At 40.3% G+C, this 8,695-nt stretch overlaps 1 long non-coding RNA gene across 1 annotated transcript; it reads right to left on the bottom strand.

Moving 5' to 3' along the window:
• Positions 1-741: 741 nt before the first annotated feature.
• Gm34052 lies at positions 742-7,907 on the bottom strand. The gene is made up of 4 exons (XR_391385.2): positions 7,740-7,907; positions 6,813-6,909; positions 4,066-4,233; positions 742-2,229 (listed from the first exon to the last, which is right to left on the bottom strand). It is a non-coding gene; the product is annotated as a predicted gene, 34052 (long non-coding RNA).
• Positions 7,908-8,695: the final 788 nt, after the last annotated feature.

The following is an 8,695-nucleotide window of genomic DNA, read 5'->3' as shown; positions in this document are numbered from 1 at the left end:
ATATGGTCTCTGTGTCAGTTTCATTTTGTTGCTTTGATAAAATACCATGACTAAAAGTGACTTATACAAAGACTTGCAGTTCCAGGGGGAGAGTCCATGATGGCAGGAGAAATGTTGCAGCAAACATCTGGAGCAAGAAATGGAGAGACCACATTCTCAACCACAGGGAGAAAACAGAGAGAACAAACTGGAAGTAAGGCAAACTTATAAGCTCTCAGAGCCCTCCCCCTGTGATGTATTTCCTCCAGCAAGTCTTTATGTCCTAAGTTCTATAAAACCTCCAAACAGCATCACCAGCTGGGGATCAAATGCTCAAATATATGGGTCTATGGAGGACATTTTTCATTCAAACCACCACAGACTTGGATATGGTGGTGTATACCTGAAATTCTAGAATGGAAGCTATTAAAGAGTTTGTGACCCCTGGGAAAAGACCATAGATTCAATCCAGTTATAATTGGAAGATTTATTGATTAGCTGCTAGCAGGATGACAGCCTTAAAACCCAAGGCATGTCATGAAGGAGGAATGTGGGAAAGGACTTTTAAAGGGAAAACTACAAGAAGATCTTCAATATGCAAACAAGTAAAAACTGGTCTGTTTTGCCAACTTAAGTGATGAAAGAAACTCAAAACAGTCTTTGGGTATCTACATAAGCAAGTTACAGAAGCCAAAGTCAGGGTTTCTGGGGATTTATCTTTTAGGGACTGGAGTAAGAGACAAATGGCTAGTGGGTACCAAGATGGATGTCTAACATAAGATGAAGTTTCTTTAGCCATCACAGAGCTGAGGCAGAAGCTAAAGCCCAGCATGGGCTGCATAACTAGTCTACATAATAATAATAGTAAAGGTGGTTATTGTTATTTACTAATTGACAATAAAAAATAAAGAAGGCATGACAAAGCAGGGGGAGGGGGAGGGAAAGAATGGGAGAAATTGCAATATGTGTTCTATAGAAAGCCTGACAGGACACTCAGCTTTAAGCCTCTCCTCCACCTTTAACACTCATTTAATAGCAAGAATGCTCACTGTTACATACAAAATATGGCACATGAGTTAGTACAGGTGAGCCCTTCTGTTTTATTTAGGCACATAAGCAAACCATTGTACCCCTACATAGACTGTAGGACCGAGTCCATCATTCATGAGTAGGTGACAGTGCCAGTCCTCCAAGCTACATCAAGAACTTGTCCAGTGCTACTTAGAACATACTCGGCAGACGTGAAGCCATCTCCTACAGCTTTGACATGGTGCTCTACTTTGCCACTTTGAGCCTTTCCCCTCTTGAAGTCAATTGAATAACAGCATCAGATATTGGCATTTCCTAAGTATCTATTCATTACTTTTTATAACAACCCTGTAGGGAGGCACTATTGATAGCTTTATTTTATATATGGTGATCAATTTAAGGAACTTATTTACAGCAATGCTACCATAACCTTGGGATTGAGCCCAGACAGTATGTTAAGCTTCCTACCTTTGAAATGCCAAAATCTCTAGAGGTAGCATCTAAGATCCAGAAGTGAATGGCTCTCTCCTGTTCTCCTAGTATCTCCAAAGCGGCAGACCAACACAGACAACCAACACTGAGGTTTGATTGAGGTTGTCCGAACATGCAAGGATGATAGCTATAACATGGAGTCAGCAGAGGTATGCATGCTCAGCCCAGCCTATGCGACAAGCTTCTTTGACTCTGGACTTCTGCAAGTCTCTTCCAGTTCATTTATGCAGTAGAGTTCATCATAGTTTTACATGGCTGTGTCTCCAAGATGCATATGTGGCATGCTTAGGGCAAGCCCACTGGTGCATCAAATGTTCAGACAGTGGTCCTGCTGTCGTTTGCACCTCCTGCACATGGGTCTCTCATCTGATAATCCATGTATTGTACTATGCAGCAGAATAATCAGAACTTGACAAGTGCAGGTCTATCTGTCTCACTACCTGGAATAGGCAGACTTCCACAGGGGACCAAGTAAGTAGAGAAAACCCTGATACGTATTCTCGGATGCTGGAGAAATTTATAACCTCAGAGACCTTTAGCAAAAAATACATTACATTCTCTAAAATTACAAGAAATATCCATTGCTGAAGTCGCAAGTGAGCTTTGGCCTCCTTAAAGTAAGATCGTGGTGCCTGAGCAAGGGAGATGGTCTGCCAGTTGATTTCTCTGTTCCCCCAGTAAGTGTGGAGATTTCCCAGGCAGCCACCTCTTTGTAAGAAGCCGAGTTCCCTGCAAAAAAAAATGACTAATATTTACTGAGTGCTTGCCAGAGTAAAGTCACCTTTCAGATGCTTTTTCTACTTTCCCGCTGTATTTTCATGGCTGTTATTATTATTTCATTTTATAGATGAAAGAAATAGAGGGTTGTCCAAATCCAACTAATCAAATTAAGTTTGATTTCCTGTCCCATCAACTATTGTCCAATTCCAAAGCCTAATGCCCTCACTTAGAGCAACACTAGATTTTAAAGTCATGACATCAGCCCCATGCCACATACCTATATCACATGACCCTCCCTTAAAGTGACATGATGTGACCTAGATGGCAGCTGTTGTCCTTGCCAGGGCAAAAACTCAGGGAGCCAGATGTTATTAATTAAATTTAATTTATTATAGCATAAGTAATTTTTATTATTTAATTTGTTATTATTATTCTGGAGTCAAATATTAGTAAGTATGGCCTAAGGAACAGGAATTAAGGTTGCCTGAAATGCCACATTTTAACGTGGAATTTCATTTCGTAAGATTTTCTATTAACAGAATACAATAAAGTAATAAAACGAAGTATTTTAAGAATACATTGGCAGAAACATCAGGAAGGCAGGCTAAAACTAAATAGGAAAGCCTCTGCTGTAGGCATCAGATGCTATTTGATGAGGTTCTTTGACTTCTTATTTCAGGAAGCCAGGAATCTGTTTGGGGTTTACCTAATAGTCATGAGAATGCAAACGCATAGTTGCTAAGGTAACTACAGCTATCATGAGGTAATTTGACTCTGATCCTACAACACTCCAGCTCTCCACAATCAGAGAAGTGAGAGCCCATGAACACTCTCCTTCAAAGATGTCATTTTGTGTATTTCTAAGCTTTTTCAAAAATGTGATCTTTGTTTACAATAGTTTGAGGCCTCTTTTCTTGGTTTAGATCAAGCTTTTAATCAATAAAATACAGACAGAGGTTTTAGCATTACAAAGAAAAATGTTTTTTAAATGTATGTATTCTTATTGCATGTGTATGAGTGTTTTTCATATATACATATCACATATATATATGAAGCTATGTGTGTATGTATATATGTATGTGTGTGTGTGTGTGTGTGTGTGTGTGTGTGTGTGTGTGTGTGTGTGTGTGTGTGTGTGTTTCACATTCATACATCGTACTTATGAAGGCGTTGAGTCCCCTGGAACTGAAGCTACAGGCAGTTGTAAGTCACTGTGTGGCTTTTGGGATCTTCTACAACACCAAATGTTTCAACCACTGAACCATCTCTCCAGCGCCCAATCAACAGATTATGTTATAGTTAATTATTCTGTGAACTCAAGCAGGTACAATCCCATTTGAATACTTAAAAAAAAAAACCACACATTTTGACTACTCCCCAATCTTAAATACTCTCTCAGACATTTCGTATTCAGCTGGGTGAAGTGGAATCCAATTGTAATATCAGCATGTGGAAGCTGAGACAAAAGGATTTTGTCTGGTAGCCAGCCTCGAGTATAGAACCGAGCCATTCTCAGAAACAAAGGGCTGTTGAGATAGCTCAGCAGGGAAAAGTACTTGCTGCCAAGGCTGGTGGCCAGCATTGAATCCCTGGGTCCTACATGGTTGAAAGAAAGCTGACTCCCACAAATTATCCTCTGACCTGTACATGTTTGCTGTGGCATGTGTGCACATGTTCACATACACAAATAAAGTAACACATAAAGTCATACAAAGAAGGAAGCAAAACAATGCATGTTTATTTCCACTACTTTCTAAATCCAATGCAAATCTTTATTATGATGAACAAAGGCTGTGTTCTCCCTAGAGTGTGTTGGACTGTACATTATCAAAAAATATAACTCACCCTGCTCAAGGGACAGGAGCCTCCATCTTCTGCTGCAAGCAGAATAAAATAGGGGATTTCCAGAATTGTGTCATTCTGAGTCAAAGCACCCTTTTCCAGGACTCAGGCCGTGTCTGCTTTGCTGCTCTGTAATTCTTGGCCTCTGCCCCAGCTTTGGGTCCAAGATAGCTGTTGATGCAAACCCAGACATGTCACATCCCACTGTACAGAGACTAATAAGTAACTACTTCCTCCATGTACCTTTAACTTTTTCCCCTTATTTTTATAGTGCAGAGGACCTGACTATCTTCCCATCTTGCTTTGTAGTTTTGTCTAAAGACTGCTTTGTGGGTTGTTTTTGTTTTTGTTTTTGTTTTTTTTCTCCTGTAAGTTGTTTACTTGAGGATGGAGTCTTTTTCTTAGTCACTGGTCTGAAGCAATCATGTGAAGCCTTTTCTCTTTGCAGGATCAGGAAGGGCATGAAATATGCATTTGGACAGTGAAATAGGAGGAGGAATAGCAAGTGAGGGCACAGAGAGAGGTGTCTGCTGTGACTTTGCAATGAGAAGGGCATCCCACCGTGGCGAGCAATATGGATGCAGCTCGGTGATGTGATCGCAAGGGAAGCAAGGCTGACACAGAAAGGAGAATATTGCCAAAATAATTTGGATTTAAGGTACACCACGTGATATTTGTTGATGGGATTTGAGAAGGGCTGGGTCTGGAGGGGTTGTTTTGTGGGTTTGATTTTATTGGATTAGATTTTTGAGACAAGCTCTTACCATGCAGTTCATGCTGTCCTTGATTCTCCCGCCTTAGCCTTCTGTTTATTAGGACTACAGTCATGCACTGTCATACCTAGACGCAACACGGTTAATTTTTGTTCTTGTTTTTATTGGAGGTGGTGGTGGTGGTTGTTTTGTTGTTGTGGTGGTTGTTAGAAAGTGCCTCACTATGCAGCCCTAGCTGGCCTGGAATTTACCTTGTAAAACAAGCTGCACTTGAACTCACAGAGACATGCCTGTTTCTGCCTCCCAAGTGTTTGGCTTAAAGGAATGCATCACCATGTGCACCTGATGTCTGGTTGAATATATTTTCTGTGAAGTTATTACTAAAAGCAAGCAAATTAGCATATTCACTGCCTCAGTTTTTAGTGTGAAGGTGCAAATGTGTGTACATGTATGTGCGTGACCACAGGGCCCTGTGCGAGCAATGAGAACACCTGACCTCTACTTTTGTTTTTGACAAATCTCACATTACAAACATTGTTATAGACTATAATAGTCACTGTATTCTATATCTGGTCACCCATACTTATTCAGTTTATGCCTGAAAGTTCAGCCCTTGTGATTAACACCTCCAAACTTTCCCCCAGCCCTGACCCCTCAAGCATGATTCCACCCTCTGCTTCTGAGTCTGACATTTTTGTCTTTTCATATAAATGAGATCATGCAACACATGCCCTCTGTGTCAGCCCTGTTCCTGCCATCATGTCCTCTAGACTCCTCTGTGTCACTGCCCATGACAGGATGCCCTTCTCATTATAAAGCTTTGGAGACATCTGTCCCTGCTGCCCCCAACTACTATCCCTTCTCTTGTCTCATTGTCCAAATGCATATTTCATGCCCTTCCTGAACCTGCCACTAGCAAGGAGAAAGGAATATGCATGGTTGCCTCAGACCAGTGACGCTCTTCCAGGCAGCTGAGGAACAAACTTCTTCCCTCAAGTATATAAGCTTATAAGAAATAATAGATAGATAGATAGATAGATAGATAGATAGATAGATAGATAGATAAGGTAAAGATGAAACTGCAAATAAAGACAGAAGGTCTTTGGACTGTCTATAGTTGCCCTATGGTGACTATTATAAAGACCACTGAGAGATTGAACAACGGTCCGGAATTAAAAGACATTAAAAGACATCTTTGGGGAGTGGGTGGGTAGGGGAGTTGGGGGAGGGTATGGGGGACTTTTGGGATAGCATTTGAAATGTAAATAAAGAAAATACCTAATAAAAATATATATGTATATTAATATATATATATATAAAGTTCCGACTCCATATCTTGAAATTAAAAAAAAAAAAGAAAGACATCTTTGGATATTCAGATTCTAAATCCCAGAGAATTTCTTTAAAATCAGCCAAATTACTTTATGGCTACAGCACAAAGAAGTCCCCATAACAATTAAAATGAGAGGCCATGATTCAGGTGAGATTAAAAGGTTATAGAGAATAAAAAATGATTCGCCAATTTAAATGGGGTGGAGAGGAGCTATCCTAAGGACAAGGTAGAGCTCACAAAGCCAAATTCTGAATTACAGCATCAGATATCTATAAACTGGAGTGGACTTTAGGCACTGGAGAACATTTTGGCAAGCTTACTCTCTGGGCTCTCTTCCTGGCTTAGGAAGAGCAGTGAACCCTGACCCCATGATCCCAGCCCCCTTCTTTAACAGCCCTCAAGCACTGAGAGATGACTTCCCAAAGTAAAGTGCGATGTGTAGTAGAAAAACTTGGGAGCTAGGTGGCCGCACAAGGAGATTGCATCACAGATGCCCTTGTCTAAGAGGGCAGATTGTGACTCAGCAGACCCACCCACTGGACTGAAGAAGATGAGGGTGTCATGGATGGTCTGGCTCTGAATGAGTGCCAGGAGCTGAGCAACCAGTTTCAAGTAGATACTGCTGATCCTCAGAATACCCATACACACTTCCAGTTACCCCGAGGCATTTTATTGGAGATCTGTTTGCAATCAACTGGACTTACTCCATCTGAAATGAGTGAACAGTGGCACTCTGTCTTTTGGGTCATTCTTCTGCATGCCATGGAAAAGCAGAGTTCCAAAGATCTTGTTAACCCTTGCCTGTATGAAAGGGATTATAAAATCAATCATTCGCTCAAAGAATCAGTAAGGCAAATGAAATGTTTACAATCCCGCTAAGATATCCCCACATCCCAGGTAATAAGATAGAAACTGAAAGTTAACACTGTGACCTGTCTATAAAGTGCTTAAGTGGATCAATCAAGTGCCTATCATTCGGAGCCAGCCAGTGGCAGACATGTATAACTAGTCTGGTAACCATAGCAACCCTCTGTACATCCTAGCCTAAGTCTGCCTTTTTGATTATTTGAAAAATATTTTTAAGGTAATTGTTGGATCCCTTTAGCAAATAAGACAAGTTTATCTTAGGAATTAGGCTTGCAAAAACTTAAGAAAGGATACAGGAAGTGGGTTTGAACTCCAAAGTAAATGCATGTGCCAACACCATCCTGTATCTTATCCATGGTATGTGAGAAGTATAAAGTGTTTCAGTATATGAGAGAGGCTTCTGGAAGTTTTTGTTATTTTTTTTTTAATTTGGAGGAAAAAATCTCACTGCATAGCTTAGTCTGCCTTGAATTCAGGATTGTAGGTTATGGGCTTTATTAGTCAGGGTTCTCTAGAGGAACAGAACTGATAGAAAAAATTATATGTACATGTATCCATATATACACACATATAAATACATGTTGAACATATACATATATGTTTTATGACTTATATATACTACATATGTATATATAACTATATATGTATGAATAACATATTCATTATATATAACATATACATTCATTTATAGGCATATTTAAAGGGAATCTTTTATAAAATGGCTTACAGGCTGTGGTTCCACTAATCCAACAATGGCTGCTTACCAAATAGAAAGTCCAAGAATCCAGTAGTTGTTCAATCCAAGAGGCTGGGTGCTCAGCTGGTTTTCAGTATATGCTGGAGTCCTGAAAAAGTAGGCTCTAATGCCAGTAAACGAATGAAGTTGCCAGCAAGAGCAAGCAGAAGCAGACAAAAAAAAAAAAAAAAAACCAAAGCTTCCTTCTTCCATGTCTCTAAATAGGCTGCTGCCAGAAGAAAAATCCCTCAGAGGTGTGCCCAGCTGCTTGGGTTTTAGTTAATTCCAGGTGTAGGCAGGTTGACAACCAAGAACAGCCACCACGCTGGCATTACACGTAAAAGTCACCATTCCTACTGTTCCTTCTTTGTCAAATACCCTAAGAGGTCAATATTATCCTCCAACTCCATTCCCTCTCCCCTGGGTAAAAAAAATTAACCATTCGTCCCCAAAACAGAACATTTTGGATTATCTGCTTGGCTGATTCAAGGTATTAATTTTTCAGAGGGAAAATATTTCCCACACTCTGCCCAGCTGCAGTGATAAAGGAGATTGTTGTTTCAGCTAGAATTGATTCCATAACAGTTCGATGTTTCTGAGTTAGCAAATGGTATAGCGGGGCATCAGTCTGCCTGCCGGTAGAGTAAGGCCACATGGCCACCATCATTCAGTGCTTCACAGCTGGGCCATGATCCCCCACGGCTGTTTGCCAAGGCTGGAAATAAATGATTTCAGATTCCTTCTCTTTACTTGCTATGCCAAGGCAAGATAATACAGTACTTCCTGTTCACATTTGTCTCTGAAGCACAATCCCCTCCAGGGATAATATGTGGAAGTGGCAAGGACCTAGTGCTTCCAATTAATCAGGCTAAGATTACTCATCCAAGAAATGAAAGGGAAATTTTAATATTTGGGAACTGAGTGAAAGCTGTAGCCAGGTATGATTAAAATATACTCTCTGCTTTTAATTTAAATGGCTGGCTT

This window comes from Mus musculus, chromosome 7 (assembly GCF_000001635.26).
Source record: "Mus musculus strain C57BL/6J chromosome 7, GRCm38.p6 C57BL/6J".
In the NCBI taxonomy this organism is placed as follows: Eukaryota; Metazoa; Chordata; class Mammalia; order Rodentia; family Muridae; genus Mus; species Mus musculus.
This window is presented reverse-complemented; position numbering and strand designations above follow the sequence as displayed.